Source organism: Leuciscus leuciscus (assembly GCF_965113295.1).
Source record: "Leuciscus leuciscus genome assembly, chromosome: 2".
NCBI classification, from domain to species: domain Eukaryota; kingdom Metazoa; phylum Chordata; class Actinopteri; order Cypriniformes; family Leuciscidae; genus Leuciscus; species Leuciscus leuciscus.
The window spans coordinates 46041929-46064451 of NC_138726.1; the positions used below are offsets into that span (position 1 = coordinate 46041929).

General features: G+C 37.2%; 1 long non-coding RNA gene across 1 annotated transcript; it reads right to left on the minus strand.

Annotated features, from left to right (window-relative positions):
• Nucleotides 1-5412: 5412 nt before the first annotated feature.
• LOC309482217 lies at nucleotides 5413-6448 on the minus strand. The gene is made up of 3 exons (XR_014200260.1): nucleotides 6370-6448; nucleotides 5545-5639; nucleotides 5413-5461 (listed from the first exon to the last, which is right to left on the minus strand). It is a non-coding gene; the product is annotated as an uncharacterized lncRNA (long non-coding RNA).
• Between the last annotated feature and the right edge of the window lie 16075 nt (nucleotides 6449-22523).

The following is a 22523-nucleotide window of genomic DNA, read 5'->3' on the forward strand; positions in this document are numbered from 1 at the left end:
ATCCTGTTTGTTCATTATACCTAAGTATTAATACAAAATTACGAAAGTATTAAAGTATTAATAATGCATTAAATATCTACCAAATTGAAATTGTGAAAATATACAAGTTTGTTTGTGCAACTTGTAATTTATATAGGTCCACAACAAGCTTAAAAGGAAACAGTTTAAGTAATATTAGTGATTTTGTTAATCAGTTTCTTGTGAAGCACGTTTAATTGGCAGAAAGTGATAGAAGGGAAGTGACTTGTATCAGAGAAATGGTACTAAAACAAGTAGCCACTTAAGTATACGAACATAAAAACATGATAAAATCTCAACGCTTAAATCAATACATTTATGACATTTATCTAAAATCCCAAAGTTCAACAGCATAAAGATATGCATTTTTAATTAAAAAAAATAAAGCACTAATTGACAGCATGGTGGCTACAGCAGTTCACATCATTCCTAAAAATGCCCAATGTAGCACCAACAATTGACAACCTTTCAGACGAGTCAAGTGTAATATTGCAATTAAAGATATAGCAAGTCAAAAATACATCACGTCAAGCCCACACACATTCACCATTCTCTGCCGAGACCTGTGAGATTTATTTTTGTAGAAGCAGCAAATGAAAGGAGGGAATGGCAGCGCAATTGAACATGTCCAGAAGATATTACACTTTTTTTTTTATAATTAAATAATCAAATCAACGAGAAAGGAAATGAAAACCAACAACCTACACACAATGAACAAAATCATGATGGGAACCCTAAACCACTCAAATAATACAATCACAAAATCACAATCCCCACTTTTATACATCCCAAAACATTTAGCATTGAAGCACAACTGCTATTTGAAATTTGACAGGCATTTTGCGGGGCTGCACCCACTGGGGGACATTAAAATATGAGAGCAAATATAGCTACTTTTAGATAGTTGGTTGATTGATATGGAAATATCTATGGTTAATGCACACTTTGTCATAAATGTTTTATATTTAGGTAGATGGCATGGCATCATGCCTAATGCTCATTTCTGGTAATAAGAAAGTTGCTCTCTATAAGGAGAGAGTCATGACCCTTCACCATTGTGCCCTTCTTGAGACAGGCACTTAACCTCAAATTACTCTAGGAAAATTGAGTAGGCTTCTGTAAGTACAGATAAAGGCTTCAAATCAATGAAAGATCTGAAAGACCCCATGAAATGAAAATTGTAATTTTGTGGCTTTTAGTCCATGTCTGTAGCCTACTCCTAAAAGTCTTCCGGACCAAAAAAGTATTGATGACTCATCTTGCACACAAAGTCAAATACAAATATTTGTTCATTAGAATGTTCTCTAGTCTAGAATGTGCATATCATTTCAGTTAAATTATTAATACTAGCAACTGTCTTTGTTGTACTAACGCTCATAGTTTTATCATTTTTAAACTGTGCCTGCTTCTCAATGTGCATACTATTCATCCTAAACAGTATGTGAGATAAAGAATAAATGCCATAAATAAATAAATAAATTGCCCACAACCCATTGCGCTTTGGCGGAAGTTTTCGGTTCAGAACTACAAACGTGAATAACTACAAACATGGTGGATGTATGAGAGTCGTGAGACCAATAGTTAAGTAGAAATGCCCTGAAAGGTGGAAAGACCCATAACCAGCAGATCAACAGCTACTTTTCGCTCTAATATGGCATGAAGAACTTTTTGAGTAGTGTTAATTGAATTACCGGTACATCAAATGTGGAGTGTGTATAATATGAGGATGTTAACTGTTACAGGATGCAGTTTGCATCCCAAAGCTTGCCAACTCTTTTGCCACACAATCAAAAAGTATCTACTTTTTCTTCACAAAATGAGTATACTTTTAGGGCATAGTATAAGTATAGGTGAATTGGGACACAGCATGTGATCATTGCATTCAGCCCATGTCCCATCCCCACTTCATGTTTCAATAGGAAATAAATCAACAAAACAAACTGTGCTTGTCAAACCATTTTTTAATGTATTTAACTTCCAATGCCTTTACAGATGCCTGACATTTCAGTTGTTATTGTGTTGCCATTGCTGCAACCTTGAGGGCCTCTTTCTATGTCCAAAGCAAGTATGTATTATGTCCGAAGCAAGTGTGTGTGTTATGTGCGCGTGTTTGTCTGCGTCTGCGTGTGTCTGTCTGTCTGCGTCTGCGCGTGTCTGCGTTTACTGTTTTTTTTTCTCCCAAGAGTAGGTCATCTCTTTGTGCGACTGTTTTTTAAACAGCCTGCTCTCTCTCTCCCCTCATGACATAGTGTAGTCCTTCTATCACATATATTTCCCACAGATGTTTAAAAACACTGTGCGGGATTCAGAGTAAAAAGCTTTACAGCTTTATTCCTCTCTCAGCTCTGAATGAAAACACTCAATCACACATGGCTATTTGCGCTTAGTGTAAAGAGACAGGCATATTATTATTTAATCCAAACACTTTGTTTACTTTTTTTTTTGCTTCGGCTTCTGAAAAATACAAATATTTGGATAATTAGGCCACAATTAAAAATGTACAATTGTCTTTGCATTATATATTTTTTAAAATACCCCAAAATTGCCATTTATTTTAAAGACACAATAAGCACACTTTTCCATCAAAATGAATTTTGTTAGGTTTCAAAATATGAAGCAATAAATGTATTGTTTGACACTTTTGTCAAACTTTGTGGAACATGTTTATTATGTTAACATTATGAACCCCACTGCTGGTTATTCTGCTGTAACACCTGAGTGAACTTAATGGGAACTGATTTCATGCACCATTAAAAAAGACCATAAGACCAATTTGTTAAAAATAATTGAAAGAGTGGTTCAGAAAGTGAAGTTAGAAATAAAGAATTCAGAGTGAATTCAAAGCACATGTTCAACTCCGAGTGTATTGGCCTATGACAGTATAAAAGCAAGTGAATTCTGTTGGTAATAGATGTACAGTATGAGTCAGATCTGCAGAGGTGAATATATGCTATCATCACAACACTGTTTATTAGCAAAGGGAATGTGGGCAGCTCAAGGGCAAAGATGATTATAAAATGATCAAACTAAAAGAGAAGGAATAGTTATGGTGTGTGTATGAGTCATAACCAAATCTGCTTTCTTTAGTACTACTAAGCAGGTTTAGAATAAAGAGTCCATAAAGAAAATAAATCAGCTAATCTAGTATCCCTCACAGGCCGTTTATTTTCATCAGACTTTCATTCTCTGTCTCTTCCTCCATTCAGAGTGCACTACAACCACACTCAAAAAAAAAATTCATTGGATGAACATGATTTTATCATGCCACCTATATTCCATCTAAACAAACCAAGTTAAGTCAACCAACCTTTATCATATTATTTGAACACAAAATAGATGTGTTGGTTAAACATGATATTAACATTTCCATTAAACTAATTTTAATCTTTTTTGAGTTACATGTTCATTCTTAGTTAATTTAGTGAGATTACTTTGAGTGTACAAAAAACACACAGAAAACATGCAAACAATTTAAAATTTTATTTTTTTTAATTGGGCTTTAACATGCACCAGTTAAGTCTGAACTGCTTTCTTCACTTTAAGTATCCCATTCATCTCAGTGTTTGTAACATGACATATAAGAAACATTTAGCTAACAAAATCTTGGCTCTTGAGAAAACTGATCCCCAAGCAACGCTTGCAAGACTTTAACGCCCCTTTTTTCTTAACACTTCTAAAAATTAAGCAATTTTAACACTTTCCTTTTTGGGAATTTGTAAGGTAAACCATGGCCTGATACAGAAAAATGTTACATTTGAAAATAAACATGAATTTAACAAACAATTGTGAGTAACAATTTGAGCTGTAAAATAATAATAAAAAAAGATTGTCTGATGAAATACTGGTGTATATATAAAACATAAAAATAAATAAATACATACCTTAAATAAATAAAAACCTTACAGCAGCTTGCTGTGATGAAATCACATGAAAATTATTTTGATAATTCTAAATTACCAGTGTAGCTTATGTTCCTTCACATCTTAAAAATTAAGCCATTTTAATAATACCCATTTTGGGAATTTGTAAGTGTAAACCTTGGCCTTGACACACACACACAAAAAAAGTAAAATTTGAACAAACATGAATTTATAGCAAGTGTGTAACAACTGCTCCAGTCAGTAGTCCCTTTGGTAAAACACTGTTGTAGTCTCAGTCCATCTTTTTCAAGCTCACTTACTCCAAAAGCTTGTTTTTGAGGAACTGTGCCTTGGATGACAACATCTGTCCATTTAGATTTAGAAAGATCTTCTGCAAGACTTCAAAAGTGCATTTGAGCTCTGGTGGGTAGCTCAGGTTCAAACAGTATATCAGTCCAAATAACAGAGCACAAGCCTGACTATTCAAGTCACTGAGCACTTCCACACCTTCAAGGACACCAATGTCTGCTGGGTCATCGTTAGGCAGCGCTCCCTCCTTCAGTATGACATACACTCCTATCACAGTTTGCTCCATGGTACTATGTGACTCAAATTCTGAATCCTGTGGGATAAGAGCACAAGCAAAAATTAGCTCAAATATTTATTACAAGAAATGCACACTTAAACACTCACTGGCCACTTTATTAGGTAAACCTGTAAAGTAAACTTCAATCCAATACAGGAGCTCTGCTGTGAATCCTACATTTACAAGGTTATAATTATTCAGTTTTTAAGATGAAACTGTCAGAAAGGTGATAATTCTACTGTTTATTATTGAGGTCACAGTGGGTGCTGGAGTATAATGTGGTGCATTATATTATAAGATTGTAATAATTTATTTGGCCACCATATTTAAAATAAATTAGGTGGCTAAAACATTAGAACCACTTTGGAATATAATGCACTGCAATAAAACAAAAGCATACATGTACAGTTTCTGATGCCATTTTTTTTAAATGCAAATTAGGCCCCTTGAGAGCTCAACCGATTTGAATAAAAAAATATTTGTTTTCGTGCATCAACCAATTCACATAAGAACTGTGTACCATCAGTTTCCTATAAATAAACAATTTGTCCAGCTCAGTTATTTGACAAAGTTATGTGTTCTCTCAAGTCACATGTTTGTTGTAGCAAATAGGGGAAAACACGGCCCAAGTACAGATTCAATGGGCTTTTAAAACTGTATTTTCTTATCAACTCACCAAATATGCCTTCACTAGTTTTTCAGGGTCTTCATTCAAGTAGGTGCACAGAGACTTGATGACACAGGCTCTTCGGGTATGTATAGTGTCATTCTGTGGGGTGGGGACAAGATTAACTCAAACTTCAGTGGCGGCACAGCTTCCCACAGCTTCTGTGGGAAGAAAATGCATTGAGAATGACTATTAAATATACACAATTTAAATATACACAAACATAATGATTGTCGTTTCCAAAACAATGGTGTAGTTTATAATGCTTAAGCAATTTGTACCTACAACTCTCCTTTGTAACACACTGCCTGCACTGCCACATACACGTCACTGAAAGAGAAAGAAAAGGAAAGGTCAGTAATCAAGGATAGTTAGTTATACATTATATGTGAGTGTTAAGAAAAACTACTTACATGTAATTAAGGTGAGGTTCACACCAGAAGAGCATGGGGACAGCTTTATATTGTGATGTATTTCATCTTTTGTATGAAGAAAAGAATCATTTTCGCTGTAAAAAAAAGTAAAGAAAAAAAGTGTATAAGACTGACTTCAAAAAAATGGGCCAAAGAAAATACCACTACTGGCTGCTGTTACTAAATATAAAGTTTTACTTATATTAATAAGTATATTCCATAAATAAAACATGTATACCTATTCAATCATAACTTTAACTGCCATTTATTAGGACACTTCAAATATGGTCGACTGCATCATAGATTTTACTTGACAATTTTTGCACACTGTAATCAATAAGCTGGGTAGCATTAAGTAACATGTTTGAAAAGACAGAAATGGCTAGATACAGAACGTTTAAATTAATATTTTGCTGATATACATACATGAAGGCCAGGCCAACATAAAAATGGCACATTACGCTAACGTTAACGTTAGCTAACGTTGCATTAACTTAACGTACAAACAGAAAAAAACCGGGGAAAAAACGGGTGTATGATGTTTTCGACTCTGACGTCTGCATTCAATTTATCTCCTGTTTTACCCTCCCATTGTTGGGGTAGAGTTATATTTGCTGAAAATCAGCGAAAAAAATTGCTAGAGTTGCCATATTCCACTTTAACGTTAAGGTGAAACTCGTATCGACAAAGACACAGAATTGAACCCAACACATGTGCTTCACGTCTGGGAAAATAAGCCTGCTTAGAAACATCGCAACAGTGTCTAATAACTTAGTTTTATCACACAGTAATAATTACAAATAGGTACATATATCAGGCACTTACCCTCAATATCAAGGATGCAGAACGATTAGACCGCTCACAAAACGTCAGGAATTTCAGCCTTCTCCACAGTACATTTGAGTCCGGCCGCGTGTCCCCGAACTTCCCGCCGCAGTACTGAGCATGCGCAGTGTGACTCACCAGAGAGAATTGTTGATATGAAGCGCCTCAATCTCATTGAATCAACAAGTACAGATCTAATTCATTCAATTATTTCTTAATTTAGTTCCAACTAACAAGAATGAATCATTTAACACAAGTAAACTCGTTATATTCTTATTAATCAGACATATTTTTATTTAGCAAATCAAGCAAGTGGCTAGTTGAGTTTTTTGAGTGCAGATGAGCTGTAAGCAGTGAGTCACAGAAATAAAATAAATGTGATGTTTGGGTGTTTAAACCTTCCTCTTTTTCTTAATATGCCATACCATCTGTCCTGTCTGAGGAACAGCATGTCTAGAATTAAGGACAGAAGGGAAAAAGAGTAACACTTATGTAATTTTTATTTTTACATTTCTGGCCCTTTAGTTGAAACATCAACTAGCGTGGAGGGCGGTGTTAAACATCTGCAATGACATTGCTCCAGATTACTCTGCTTCCAAATTGAGGACTTTTTCAATGGGTAGAGAGTGATATGTGCTCTTTGCCAGAATTTTTAAATTGACTCACACACAGAGAATTTGCACATACGCATGCACATTTGTGGCTTTATTTTGGTTATGGACGTCCCTGTGGAGGAACAACATGTCTTTTCAGACCCTAAAGCCCACAGTAAAGGAAACTTCAGGTTTAATTATATTTTATAACCACTTAGTGTCACTGTCTCTTGACAGCTAGTGAAGAAAAAGAGAAAGAGAGAAGAACACACAAAGAGATGGAGAAACAGAGAGCTTAGAGTGTTTGTATGGCTGTGTATGTTAGGACTGATTACAGATAGAGATTTTCCAGTTTGTTTATGATTCAATATATAAATATTTGAATATATATAAGGGGTGTCGAAAATATCACATTCATTTCTTAATAACATATTAAACATAATTAATGCAGCATCCATTTTTTCCCCTTCCTGGCATCCTTTGGCTAGTGTTACAGTATATGATCACGCTATGGGTTCCAATCACCAACTATATTTATATATAGCGTGATCATATACTGTAAACTTGTCATTATTTAAAAAAAAAAAAAAATTTTAATGACAATTATCATAATTAGGCTATCTTTGCCACAAAAACAGAAGAGACTAGCATAATTTCTGGCATCTGTAGCCTGAAAATCATTGCTTGTCCTTTGGTTTGTATAATAGTAACTTATACAACTACATTTGGATTATTAAACAATGTTTTGAGTGTTCAAACAATGTTCAAAGTTTTGAATTCAAAGGCATGTAAAGGGAACAATTAACAGAGAAGAAAAAGTAAAAACCCTTCACTTCTGCTCGCACTCATAACCGCTACTGAACATCTGAACACAAACAACGATCAAATACACATTGACGTATCTTCTTCTGTCTGTTCTCCAAAATGTAATCAAACGTATATTTCTGCAAGCGCGTTTAAACTGGTTAACTGTGTCTAAGGGGCAAAGGCATTTGTTTTGAAGACGAGTTCGCATGCCACTGTGCAATACACACAAATGACGCAGATTGGCGGGTGTTCATTTCTTAAACAGTGAAATTTATTTAATGTATAAATTTAGGTATATGTCCAAAAAACTGGTAATGTCATATACTTTGTACTGTAGTAGGGGTATCGTGGCGTGGTAATCTATTGTATTACAGATTATGCATTACCTGAATGAAATGAAATCGAGTGTATAGCTCTACCTGTGGAATCGTTCAAAGACAGCATACGCAGAAAGATCTTCATCGCTGGCAAGTAATAGGATGCTTTTGCAGATTTGCTTTCACTTGACTGTAGGTCTACGGCCACTTCATCCAACGCTCTTAAATCTTCCTGTTACGACTGCGATGCTGCGTTCAATTCGCCTACTTATACTACGCCCTAAAAGTATATGTAGGCCTACTCTTTTTGTGTCGAAAAAGTGCATACTTTTTAGTGTGTAGCAGAAGAGTAGACAAGCTTTGGGACATACTATCATGTCATACGGTTTCTCTCTGTCGCATCCTGTCACAGTAAACTGGCCTGTCAATCATCTTGTCAAAGATAAAATCCTCCACATTTCATTTTATTTCAAATCCTACCGTATCGGAGAGAAATGCAGTAGCACATTGATGAAAGGTCTCTCATGCAGAGAAATGAAAGCTTTAGCATAAGTTCTGCCAGGAAGACTCAATTACTACGTCACTTATTACCTTCACATCTACCCAATCATGTCCTACTTGCTGTATAAAAGATCGGTACTTACACATGTTTGAGTTTGCAGACGCTGACGCACACATCTTCTCACACTGGTTTTCAAGTTCAAGATCCACTTCACTTCCAAGGCTTCCAAGGCGGTTTTCAAGTTTTGGTAGGCGCTTCCATCAGCCACTGTTAATATGTCCCCTCTACCATTATTAAACTTCATTCAAGTAAGTATTAACTTGGCTACTCTACTTCCTACACCAGCGGCAGAGTTCAAATTGTTGACTACGGGGACGTGGCGTGTTCTTAAAACTGCTGATCTGCAGACTGCAACACAACATACTGTAATGCTTTAAACAGCAGGGCCGGATAGCTCGCCTTAATGTTTGTAACAAAGTGTATGCAAAGATTTGCGTTACTGATATTCCACAGTGCAGTGGTAGCCTAATCTATATCAGTGTCGTCGATCCCACGCTCACATGGGCAGTTTGCAAAAATACTCACCAACAACTGCGTAACTGAATAGAAATAAAACAAGCTTAAGAGTAACAGAAATATTAAACTGGCTTTATATGCATATGCCATATTAACAGGTCACGCTCCTCATACGTCGGCTCACTCACACTGAAGAGTGCGTTCCACCTTAAAGCAGCAGTAAATAATTCAACTTGTTAGGCTACATGCCCTTCTTTGAATTCGTTATTGCTTCGGCAATTACAGATATGTTATTTACCAATCACTTCCCGATCGTCGGGAAGATCTCGACTTGTATCAAGCAATGATTGCAGACTTTAAAGTCATCATGAAATCAAAATTGACAGGGGGCATATTATTTTATGAATATCACAATCGTTTCTGCAAATATAACTATCTCTAAACATAAAAGAACAGCATCAATACTGTTAAATATATTAACGTTTAGAAAACAACTAAATTTATGGAAAATACTAACCAATGACAAAAACAGTTAGTAAAAATGTATATGTAAGGGATAATGTATAGAGAGGCGGTAGTTATAGCGAATAACAACCCCGACAGCCTGAAGGGGTTGTTATTCGCTATAACGACCGCCTCTCTATACATTATCCCGCTTATTACATGGCTACCTACAAAATAAATAAATAATTTGACACGAATTATTGATTTTAAAAAGGAGTTTATTGATTTAAAAACGATTGTATTGCTTCCTCCAAAGAAAATAGTCTGTTCCGCGTCCATAGCAACGCTCTGTTTTTCATGGCAACGGTGTTTTATAGTTCGCAGCGGTCTGTTATCAAGAAATAACAGACCGCATTCTACATTGGAATTCAACCAAGCCATGTAATAAATATATATATAATTACCAATGAAAAATATGACCATATCTGAAAAAGGAAGGAAGGAAGAAACTGAGCTAAAAGAGAGCAAGTTGGTCATTGGCTGTTATGCATATGCTGTAGTAGATATATCTACAATGGTAGTGAATGACATATTACATAAGTGTTGAAATTTCACAAACAACTATTTTACACTAGCCTGGTTAAAACCAGACCATTCTCAGTAGTAACTGAGTTTTGGTCTGGCAAAGCTTCATTAATAACTCATTTCCAAAGGGGCGTCACCAACGGACGTCGCTCAAATGCTTCTGGGCGCAATTGGATAGACCTAAAACCAATCAGAGCGATCGTCATCGTGTAAAGCCATATGCTGCATCCCAATTCGCCTAAGTTACACTACGCCATAAAAGTATGTACTCTTTTTGTGAAGAAAAGGTATTTACTTTTGAATGAGTAGCAAAAAAGTAGGCAAGCTTTTGGGACATACACTGTACTACTTCGTCATCTTTATCGGACGGATCTGTCGTGTGCATCCTGTCACTTAAACTGCCCTGTCAATCATCTTGTCACAGTTAAAATCCTCTATTAAATCTAATTTAATTTCCTACTGTTTCGGAGAGAAATGTAGTAGCACGTTCATCTGCCAGTGGGTCTTTCATGGAGACTGTCCTGTTTGCAATTTGAATATAATAATGCATTTAAAAGTTGGTGCGCTTCACCAATGGACGTCGCGCAATTGGATAGACCAAAAACCAATCAGAGCGATCGTCATCGTGTAAAGCCCGCCTCAACGTTTCTGATTGGTGCCGCGATTTGGACGGATTAGAAATCGGCTTGAATGGGCTCTTTGCCAGACCACTTGCAGAGCAAATCTAAATTTGCCGGAAGTTTGTCTGGGTTTTCCCAGGCTAATTTTACACCAGATTTACTTAAAATTCATATTATTAAGGTCCTTTAATACTTAAAATTTAGATCTACAATATTAGAAAATGTTTACAATTGCTGACAGAGAAATACAGCATAAGGATGCTCCGGTCAAAGACCACATATACTTAGCCAAAAATTGCTGAACACTGTAGAACTAACACAGTTATATGATTAGTTTTTGTCATAACAAACCAATCACCGGAACTAATCACAGTGAAGACACGAGTGACAATGTTTTTACTCAACCGTATGATTTAAATGTTCATGTATCTTTCCATTCAAGAGACTCAATTGGTTGTTGTGGCGGCCAGTGATCTCCCGGCCATGAATAAAACTATTTTTACAAAGAGCAACTTGGGAGCCATGTCAGGTATATGCTGTGTGTGTTTAATGTGTTACGACGTTTAATGTGTGTGTAATTCAATCACAGAGAGAGAGAGAGAAGAAAAAAAATTCTAAGCCTTATATGCTTCTCTGTTCGTTCACCTAAATTTTGCTATGAGTACCATTCCTCAAGGCAGGCAATTATCTCTCGTCTTTTAACGCTGGCCCACTCCGTGCATATTTTAAGCGACTCGGTCCTGCTAGACGAAGGGTGCATGTCCGATCTCAGATTTGGATACTTGGATCAGCAAAGGCCAGATGAATTTACCAAGCTTGTTCAGGCTTCATTTCATCTGCGCTTCACGAAAATGTTCCTATAGCCATCGCCAGCGTCCTTTGGGGTTTGACGTGGTCGCTAAACATTATGTTGCTTGTGCTAACAAACAAGATTGCCATCATTAAGGCGGATCTTCTTATCAGATGATTATGCCATTTCTGAGACGTTTATCTGGCAATCAGTAGTCTTAATTTATAATTAAGGTCGCGCACATTCCAGGCCACTGCAATGTCATAGCTACGCACTTTAGTTTTCAGGCTTCAGATGGCTATGCCCTTTAGCCAACCCAGATCCATCACCCTGCCCTCCCCTAACAGAGAAATGTTAAATTAGTGAATCTGCTCAATCCAACTAGACCGTACTTCACGAAGGCGCGGCTCCCTCCACCTTAAAAGGTCATACTTCTGCTTGGTCTCTGTTTATAACGTTTTGCTTTTCTTTCCAGATTCCTCTATTTCCCATCCTGATCATGGCCGGTGGTTCCTTCCTCGTCATTTCTTTCATTCATAGATTGCTCGCAGGTATTCAATTTACGCAAGTTATCAATCCTAATTTCCCAAGTCTTTTACTGCAACTTTCGTTCGCTTATTACTCAAAGGCATAGCTAAATCCTCTAGCACCTCCAGATAAATGCCTGCCTATTACCATGCCTCTTTTGCAAAGATTATTCATTTCCGTCCGCAACGGCCTCTTTTCCACTTATATTAACATTTTACTAGAAGCAGTGTTCTTATCTGCATTTTACGGTTTCATGAGTCCAGGGGAATTCACCTCTGAAACTAATAAATTTGATTCTGCCCGTGGTATTTCCTTTTCCGATCTAATTCCTTTTAATCACCTAATTTATTCACTCTCTTTCTTAAGTACTCAAAGAATGACGCTCAAGGCTCCGGCGTCACCCTAACACTTTCAAAAATCAATTACAATTTTAGTCCCTTCACATCTATGATTAAATTTCGTAAAATCTGCCCTAGACTTCAAATCACACCCCTCTATTTATATTACCTAATGGAGCACCTCTTTCTAATGCCTGGTTCAGGACTCATTTAACTACTGTTATCAAAAGCCGCAGTCTATCCCCCTCTCTCTATACCGGCCTTTCCTTCAGAATTGGGGCAGCTACTACAGCAGCTGAACGAGGAATCTCTACGTCAGCTATTAAGATCATGGGCAGATGGTCTTCCTCAGCATTTGAATCATATATAAGACCTGATTCAAAAACCATCCTCGAAGCTTAGCAAGCTCTCCAGTAACAAATCAGGTAAATACCTATGCAACTACTGGTGCTGGTGTTATGCTCTCATTTTCTCATTATCCTGTCAATAGTCTCTAGCCTGCATTCTATATATGGCTACTGAGTCATCGTCTATGTGTGGCCTAATGGCCTTGTCTCAGTGTGGCCTCGTCTCCATGTGGCAGTAGTAGCCATTGTGGTTTTGTCCTGTGTGGTCTTTATGGTTGTTTAATAAAAAATAAAAAACCCTAGCAGCTTTATTCTAAGTGATATATGTTCAGTGTGGTCTACTGTGACCGTGTAGCCTAATGTGGCCTTGTCCCGTGGTCTTGGTTCTGTGTGGCCTTGTGTCTCTGTCTCGTTGGCCTCGTATCTGTGTGGCATTCGCAGCCTTGTGGCCCAGTGGGCCTTGTCTCTGTGTGGGTCTCAAGGCTTTGTGGCACAATGTTGCCTTGTCCTGTGTGTGGCCTTGTGGCCCTTAACGGCCTCTGTTCTGTGTGGCCTAGTGGCCGTTGTCTCTGTGCGACCTCGTCTCAGTGTGGGCTTATGGTATCGTGGCCCTTGCGGCCTCATTCTATGTTCTGTGTGGTCTACTGTGACCGTGTAGCCTAATGTGGCCATGTCCCGTGGTCTTGAGGCCAGTTATGACATTGGTTCTATGTGGCCTAGCGGCCTTGTCTATGAGTGGTTTGTATCTGTGGCATTAGCGGCCTTGTGGCCCAGCGGGCCTTGTCTCTGTGTGGGTCTTTTTTGCCGAGTGGCATATCATTGCCTTGTGCTTTAAAAAGATGCCTATGGTTGGACGCGTGGCCCTTTGGGGCATAGGTTCAGTGTGGCTTAGTAGCCGTTGTCTCTGCGTGGTTTGTCTATGTGTGGCCTTAGCGGCTTGGTCTTGTCCTTTAAAAGATGCCTAAAGTTGGGCAGTGGCCCTTCGGGGCATAAGTTCTGTGTGGTCTATCAAGGCCTTGTATGTATGTATACTGTATATATATATATATATATATATATATAAGGCCTGAGTGGCCTTAGTTTTATGTGCTCGTCTAGTCCTACCTTGTCTTCTATGTGGCATTAGCGGCCATTGTGGCTCATCGAGGCCTTGTCTCTGTGGTCTATAATGGCCGTGTGGCTCATCGAGGCCTCGTCTCTGAGGTCAATTATGGCCGTGTGGTCCAATGTGGCCAGATCTGTGTGATCTATGTATGGCCCAATGTGGCACTGCTCTGTGTGGTCCAATGAGGCCTCGTCTCTGTGTGTCCTTAGGAGTGAACTGGCAATAAAAAGTAATAAAAAGTACATTGAATTCTATGTTAGTCGTCTGGATAAAAGCTCCTGCTAAATGCATGAATAAATACAGCCAAAAAGAAAAAATTCCATGGCTCCACGTAGTACCTTACAGGTCAATGTTTTTACAAAGACTTAAGTGGCCTTCTTTTCAAATTAAGCTATAGGCCTATGAGGTATCCACATTTAATGTTCATCATGCTATTTTATGGTAACTCCCTTTCCTATTTTGCAGGAACTACAGGATTCACGACCGGTGGGTATACTTTCCGTTACCATTCTTTGGGGGTGGGCAGGCCCCGTCCCGGTGGATGCTCCACCTACTTTTGGGGGTCTGCTGCGCCCCTGCCTTTGTCTTACGGCAGGAAATGCAGATCTGCTACCCTCGGATTATGCACTACGGACGGGGCCTACGCCAAAGAACTTTGGAACTGAACAAATCATTTAAACTGATTTGCAAACCGATTTAGACAGTTCTGCCAACTTGTTTGATTAAGTCTATGAACAGACTCGACTCAAAAGAGTGATTCATTATGAATTGAGCATCGCTCATGTCCTAGAAAAAAAGATATGGAATAAACTAATAAACCAATAAACTTGGAATAAACTACGCATTTAACAACATATATTGCATTTTTTTAAAGTAACGAGAGGAACGTCGCCCATCGTAACAAAGTAAAAGTACAGGTTTTTCATTAGAAATGTACTCGAGTTAAAGTAAAAGTACCCACATTTAAATCTACTCTTAAAAGTGCAATTCTTCCAAAAAATACTCAAGTAAATGTTACGAAGTAAATGTACTTCGTTACTACCCACCTCTGCATGTAGGCCTATCCTTTGATCAGCTGTACCCCTTCGCGAGACCCACAGGACGCTAGCATGTTTCAAGCTGGCTGCCTGTTTTTGATCCTGTCAATAACGTACTTGTCACAATAAATGCAGGTTTAAGTGCAAAAATAAGTGTTAATATATGTGATACTGATGTTGTATTGAGTGGATCGATCCTCACATAAAAATATTGATAACAAATGCTGTAAATGGTAATTTTGTGGTGAAAATGAATGCACAAAATGCACATAGCAGGAAAAAAAATAACTGACAAAATGATATTGACAGACAGAAACATTGCAATATTACTATACAACATGTAGTGTACAATATAGACCTTATGTAGCCCCGCCCCTTTTCAGCACTGCACTCCATGAAGGTAATATCTTATGGATTTATGAATGAACCACTAGTTTTTAAATATTCCCAGTCTGACTAATGGCATCCACTTCAAACATAACAATGCTCATGATAACTTTTGTTACTACAATAAGTATATCCACTTCACCAGCTAAATACTCTTCGACAGCGATGCCATTGATAGAGCAACAGCAAAAAAAAAAAAAACGAAAGTTCAAACACAAAATTCTAAAGATGGCTGCGTGTTTGTTTCTCTGGCAAATAAGGTCTACACAACACACATTAAAGGCACAGATAAATGTGATATTTATTATAATGGGTTCAATGTGAAAAATGTTTGAAGTTCACCTAAATTAAAAGTTGTTATAATATTTTTAAGCCTATAAAAAAGAATTATAGCTTTGAATTACCTTATAATGTTGAATGGTTATAATTACTCTCATTTTATGCCCAGAATAGAGAAAAATTAATAAAGCGAAGCGATGCGTCAAAAGGCCTTTATTAACCCCCTGAGAGCCATTTCGAGCACTTTTATCATGGATGGATAAGGTTTGATGGACTTCCAAAAAATGATATCCATTGACTCCCATTATAAGGCTTGGAAGAGCCAGGACATTTTTTTTAGATACAGTGCTGGTCAGAATTATGTGCCCCCTTGGTAAATATGATCAACGATGGCTGTAAAAAAAGAAATCTGTATTGTTAATCCTTTTGATGTTTTATTAAAAAAAATAGCAAAAATCTAACCTTTCATTGAAGTAAAAGTATTGAAAGTGGGGGGAAAATCACATTATGAAATAAATGTTTTTCTCCAAAACGAGTTGGGAACAATTATTTGATTATTTTATTAAATACTTTTTGCAACCTCCTTTTGCCAAGATAACAGCTCTGAGTCTTCTCCTATAATGCCTGATGAGTTTGGAGAACACCTGACAAGAGATCAGAGACCATTCCTCCATACAGAATCTCTCCAGATCCTTCAGATTCCCACAGATTCCCAGATCCATGTTGGCGCTTCTTCTCTTCAGTTCAGTACACTCATTTTCTATAGGGTTCAGGTCTGGGGACTGGGATGGCCATTGCAGATGCTTGGTTTTGTGCTCAGTGACCCATTTTTGTTTTGATTTTGATGTCTGTTTTTGGATCACTGTCCTGTTGGAAGATCCAAACATGGTCCATTAGCTGAGGTTGTCAGGTTTTGATTTTTTTACCTGTTAGTATTTCATCGAATCCATGATGTCATGTATCTGAAAAAGATGTCCAGGACCTCTGGCAGAAAATTAGGCCCACAGCATTAAAGATACAGCAGAGTAATTCATTTTACAAATGGGGTACTTTTTTATCCCTGTGTGCAGCAAACCCATCTTAAGTGTTTGCTGCCAAAAAAGCAAATTTTTTTGTTTCATCATTTAATGTTGTAGTAAAAATTAGTCAAATAAATTGTTTTACCAAGACCTAATATATGTGCATCTGTATGAGTGATGCTTGCCAATTGCCATCATGTCACCAGAGACAGCTCAATGGCTCTCTGCAGCATGTTGCAGACACACGCAGTGCTCAAATATCACTCTCAGCCAAATTAATGCGCGTCAGATTACATTTATCACCGAAAATTCCATTTTCGGATCAAGGCCAAGGTTTACAACACATCTGATGACAGGAAAACTGATGCAAGACCCAATTTGGCCCGCCTGTTCCAACTTTCTGCTGGGAAAGTTTCACACTTTCAGTTTCAATGTAATGTGAGATTACTATGGTTTAGCCTTTGAATAGTAAAGGTTAGAGAAAAAAAAGCATCCACCTAAACTCAATCTGTATCTCACCAATAATATCCTTGATCCTTGATTTTTCTTCTAAAGCACATGGCTGATGGATTCCAGACTTTTTGTATGCAAAAATGTTTGACCCTGACACGGGACAAGAATCAGTGAGCACAGTTGCACTTTTTAAAAAACAAAATCAAAAGGCCTTATGGGTAAAGGCAAACAAGAGTGATGTACAATACAGTCCATATAGTCAGAAGCAAGAGCTAGATGAAAATTAGATAGACACACTCCATTAGCTTCTACAACTGCAGTCATGGTTTGGTCTGATGACCCATGGGATGAGGGGTCTGATATATCTCCGTTGCCGTGGCAAGGAGACAGAACAGTAATGGGTATTTTGACACTGGGCATGCGGCTGCTCACACTCCATTTTCAAGATCTGCCTCAAAGCTGAAAACGGCCATACTGTCAACATGCCCTGTTAACCCCTTAAGCAACAGCCACAGTTAATACATGTTGGCTAAACTAAATCTTTAACCAAATGTCAGCATATGCTAAAATTATATTTTGATGAAGAAGGCAGTCTAAATGCCTTTCTAGTCCCTAGCTGGCGATCATGAATCATTTAAGAAGTGGAATATAGCTTTTTATGACTGAACTAGGTTTACCAGGAAAGGAATTTAATCTCAGTTCAAAGGTATGGAAACAGGCTTAAAGCTAGCCTTGAAGTTGCTTTGAAATGCGCCCTATAGGTAAAAACATTTAATTCCCCAAGGCTCAACAGTGAAGGTTTTAAAAAAAAAATTTTTTTAGCTTGCCTGTTTGGGCCAATATTTCAATTCTGTCAGGACCACTATCGCCAAATACGATTGACAATTAGCATACAGCTAGTATGGTTCTGTTCTGGGCAAGAACTCCCTGTGCATCCATGCAGCCTAGCATGGATAAGAGCAGGGAGAGCAGCAATAACCCCCCTTAGGGTAAACAGAACAGAACCAACATGAATATATTGCAGATATCATTAATTCAAGATTTTAAAGTACAACATAATTCGAGAATTTATTCTGATTCAGGGGGAATCAGAATGCCAAATCCTGACTGACGAGAGGAGCTGGGGATGGAGGAGGGTAATTAGCTCCAGAGAAACGCGATAGCTGCTGATAATACTGAAGGAGCTTATATATGTATACAGTGATAGGCGTCGTATTCCGGTAGACGTGTATCAGCTGAGAGTCAGCTGATGCGAGCTTGACTAACATGACCTGCCAGAACTGATGCTACGCTTAATTTTTCTATTTGGCCTGCCAACATTTTCACTAAATTTCACTTTCACATAAAACATTTTCCCCCGGTTTCGCAGACAAGGCTTGAGCCTAGTCCCAGACTAAAATGCATGTTTAAGCCGTATTAACTGGAAGCAAGTTGTACTGGCATTTCTTAAACTATGTCACTGCCACTGTTTGGTCTCATGATGCACATCAGTTGTTGTTTTTTTCTAAGGAACGTTTATAAAACACTGATTCTTGAGAGTCAGGACAAAACACGTTTAAAAAAACTTTTTTTTAAATACACACTATATCAATTAGAGTTATATGTTTCTGCAGAGAAAGGTCTTAGCTATTTAACCATGTAAAGGAACAGGTTCTAAATAAAAACACATTTTTAACAAATAAACATGTTTCCCTTCAGAACTGGATTTGTGTCAACTCCGTCAGACACACTAAAAAGTATACAATTTTAATTCTTCAAATCGAACAAGAATCTAAAGTTCTGAAGTATATTGTAATAGTGTTTAGTTACTCTGATATGTAAAAAAAATACAATATATAAACTTAAGTTGTGATTTCACACTATTCTGAAAACTCAGATTTCTAAATATTTGCATTTTCAAACTTTGATTTTAATTTCAATATTGTAAAAACAAATTCCTTAAATAAATAAAACATAAGAGGATGTAGATCAGATGGTCCTTTATTACAAAAATAACATAAACTGAAGGAAGAATATTTTTTTTCCCCAAAAAATTAACAAAAACATACAAACATCCAACGCTGTTGACGAAGATGTGACGGTGTTGACGAAAAAGTGACGGTGTTGACGGAAAAAGTGACAGTGTTGACGGAAAAACTGACGGTGTTGACGGAAAATGTTTGAACGTTTTACCTCAGATTTGTGAAGTGTTCACCTGTTTGTCATGATATGTTCTGACAATAAAGAGTAGTTTAAAACCACAATTAACGCTCTGTTCTCTACAACTTTCACTTAGGAGCAAAAATCTGCCTTTAAACTTGAAAGACATTTATCGTGATAATTATCGATATCGACTGATATAAAAAAAAGATCGTGATAATTTTTTTTGCCCATATCGCCCAGCCCTACACTGGCTTTTCATTTCTCTATCTCTGTCTCTACATATATAAATATATATATTAAAGTGCTGGCAAAGTTACACGTTACACAATAATAAGTAGACCACTGCCTGCCCATTCTCTACAAGTCAGATACGTATGGTTAAATAATGTAATGCATGCTATGTATGTGCATTTATGTGTAAATAAAACCCTGAAATAACAGTTTAACCCTTCACTATATTCACAAATAATATTATATTCGCACATTAAGAGGTTATTGGTGGATTTGTCAACTCCGTCAGCTTACAGGTCAACTCCGTCAGACATAGAACCTGACGGAGTTGACGTCTGACGGAGTTGACGTAAGGGCATGTATTTTCCTGCCAAAACATGTATTGTACACTGCAGCTAGGTAGTTTATCCTCAGTTGCTAGATGTCCCAATAACCTCACTAAAATGCTTAAATTCAATCCACTATGGTTTAAAAAAAAGTATCTTAACAGAAAGATGGTATTGACATGGTGCAGCTGTGACCATAGGAATATTGACATTGTTTGTCTAAAATATAGAAAAATGTAAAATGTACCAGAGCATGTGTGGTAGTGCTGCATTCACCACAGGCAGGGAGATGAAAAGGGGTCCTCAGGGATATAGCTGACCATGCTATTTCCTGATTTAAAGAGCTTTATAAAAAAATCTGACGGAGTTGACAGAAACTGAGGACACAACTTTAATAGGCAGATTTTTATAGAAAATATTGTTTGATGTTCACTCCATGCATTGTTTTTTATATTTATACCCCTTATTTTTTATTTGATATATATGTTTTCATAATTGTAGAGCTTTTTAAAAGTTTTTTGGGATGGTTAATATTGTGACCTCTTGCTGAGGACAAGTGCAATAACATGGACCTTCTAACCACAGACCATACATTTAAACAAATTTTCCCCAAAAAGATAAAAAGGGTTATTCTAAAAATCAGATAGGTATATAGAATTCCTTTAGATTTCACTTTGTAAGTATGTCAATCATGATGAATTTCTTAATTTTTGCTATAAATTAGACTTTTCTATGTGGGACATGTTTTGTCCCGACTCTCAAGAATCAGTGAAAAGCTTAAATGCCCTAATTGAACTAAGGCCTAATCCTGGCTTTATCTAAGCCCTGTCTGTGAAACCGGGCCTTTATGTTTTAATGATATGTATATATTTATGAATTAAAGTGTTTTAAAAATATATAAAAAAATATAACCTAGAATTTCACACTTTTTTATTATTAATAAAACTCTCACCCTCAAGTTGTTTCAAACCTGTATGAATTTCTTTCTTCTGCTGAACACAAAGGAAGATATTTTGAAGAAGGTCGGTAACCAAACAGTTGATGGACCCCATTGATTTCAACAGTATTTTTTTCCTACTATGGAAGTCAATGGCTACTTTACATCAACTGTCTGGTGGTTACCGACATTTTTCAAAATATAATTCATTACAAATTATACAGCGCTATTCTAGATACTCAAGGCGCTTTACATATGGAAGGGGGAATCTCCTCAACCACCACCAATGTGCAGCATCCACCTGGATGTTGCGACGGCAGCCATATTGCGCCAGAACGCCCACCACACACAAGCTTATTGGTGGAGAAAAGACAGAGTGATGAAGCCAATCAGTATATATGGGGATGATTAGGAGGCCATGATGGACAGAGGCCACTGGGCAAATTTGGCAAGGATGCCGGGGTTAAAGCCCTACTCTTTTTCCGAAGGACATCCTGGGATTTTTAATGACCACAGAGAGTCAGAACCTCGGTTTAACGTCTCTCTCATCTGAAGGACGGTGCTCTTTGACAGTATAGTGTCCCCATCACTTTACTGGGGCGTTAGGACCCACACAGACCACAGGGTGAGTGTCCCCTGGTGGCCTCATTAACACCTCTTCCAGCAGCAACCTGGTTTTCCCAGGAGGTCTCCCATCCAAGTTCTGACCAGGTTCAACCCTGCTTAGCTTCAGTGGGCAACCAGTCTTGGGCTACAGGGTGATATGGCTGCTGGCAATATATCCTCAAAATCTTCTTCAATATATCAAAATATCTTCCTTTGTGTTCAGCAGAAGAAAGAAATTCATACAGGTTTGAAACAACTTGAGGGTGAGTAAATGATGACAGAATTTTAATTTTGAAGTGAACTATTCCTTTAATAATACACACAGGAGATTGTTAGAACAACAAAGGAGTAAACACTTTACATAAAGTCAACAACCGAAAGAGGACTGAACTGGGAGTATAAATGCAGGAGATAGGAACTAAATAACATACAGCTGATAATTATTAGTAACCATAGAAACAAACAGAGACATGATAAGAAACCAAGGAAACTGAAGCTAAACAGACCTGCAAACTCACAATTGGTGAAAAATGTGACAAGTTTCTGAATTTAATCCTTGTGGGGGGTTGCAGGCACTGTCCCCCAGTAGAATTTTTTTGTTATTTTAACATGTAAACAAAGCATTCTTGTACACTCTGACAAAAAAAAAATAGTGGTGATGTAAATATATTTATTCTGAAGCAATATTCTCATCAGTGTTCAATCAGCTTTTACATACTTAAATCTGTAATATTTACCCAAGGGTGTTATTTATTTTTATAAAGAGCATTTTTTTTTAACCTTATTGTGCATTATCTTTAATGTCAAATTCTTACATTTGATCAATAAATTCAGTTATAAGTAATAATAAGACACTATAGGGCTGTTACCAATCAAATAATGTTATGAGATTAATGTTTAAAATAAATGTTTGAATATACAAATAAGAAAAAATACAATGATAGGCTACTTTTAAACATGAAACTAAACCGCCAATTGTTGGCGGCAAGTGACCATCTTAATAAGTGAGTCATGAGTCATTCATTCAATCGATTCGTTCAAAATACTGAATCATTCAGGAACAAAACACAGCACTGAGTGTTGCTTAAATTTGGAACTATTTTCGTCGGTGAAATAGAACAAAAACAGTCAATATTGTTTGTGTCTAAAATGTAAGTAACTTAATATTAACTAGACTTGTTTATTGAACTAAATTCAACTTAACATTTGCAATAATGATAATATTCAACAAAACAGCTCCCATAG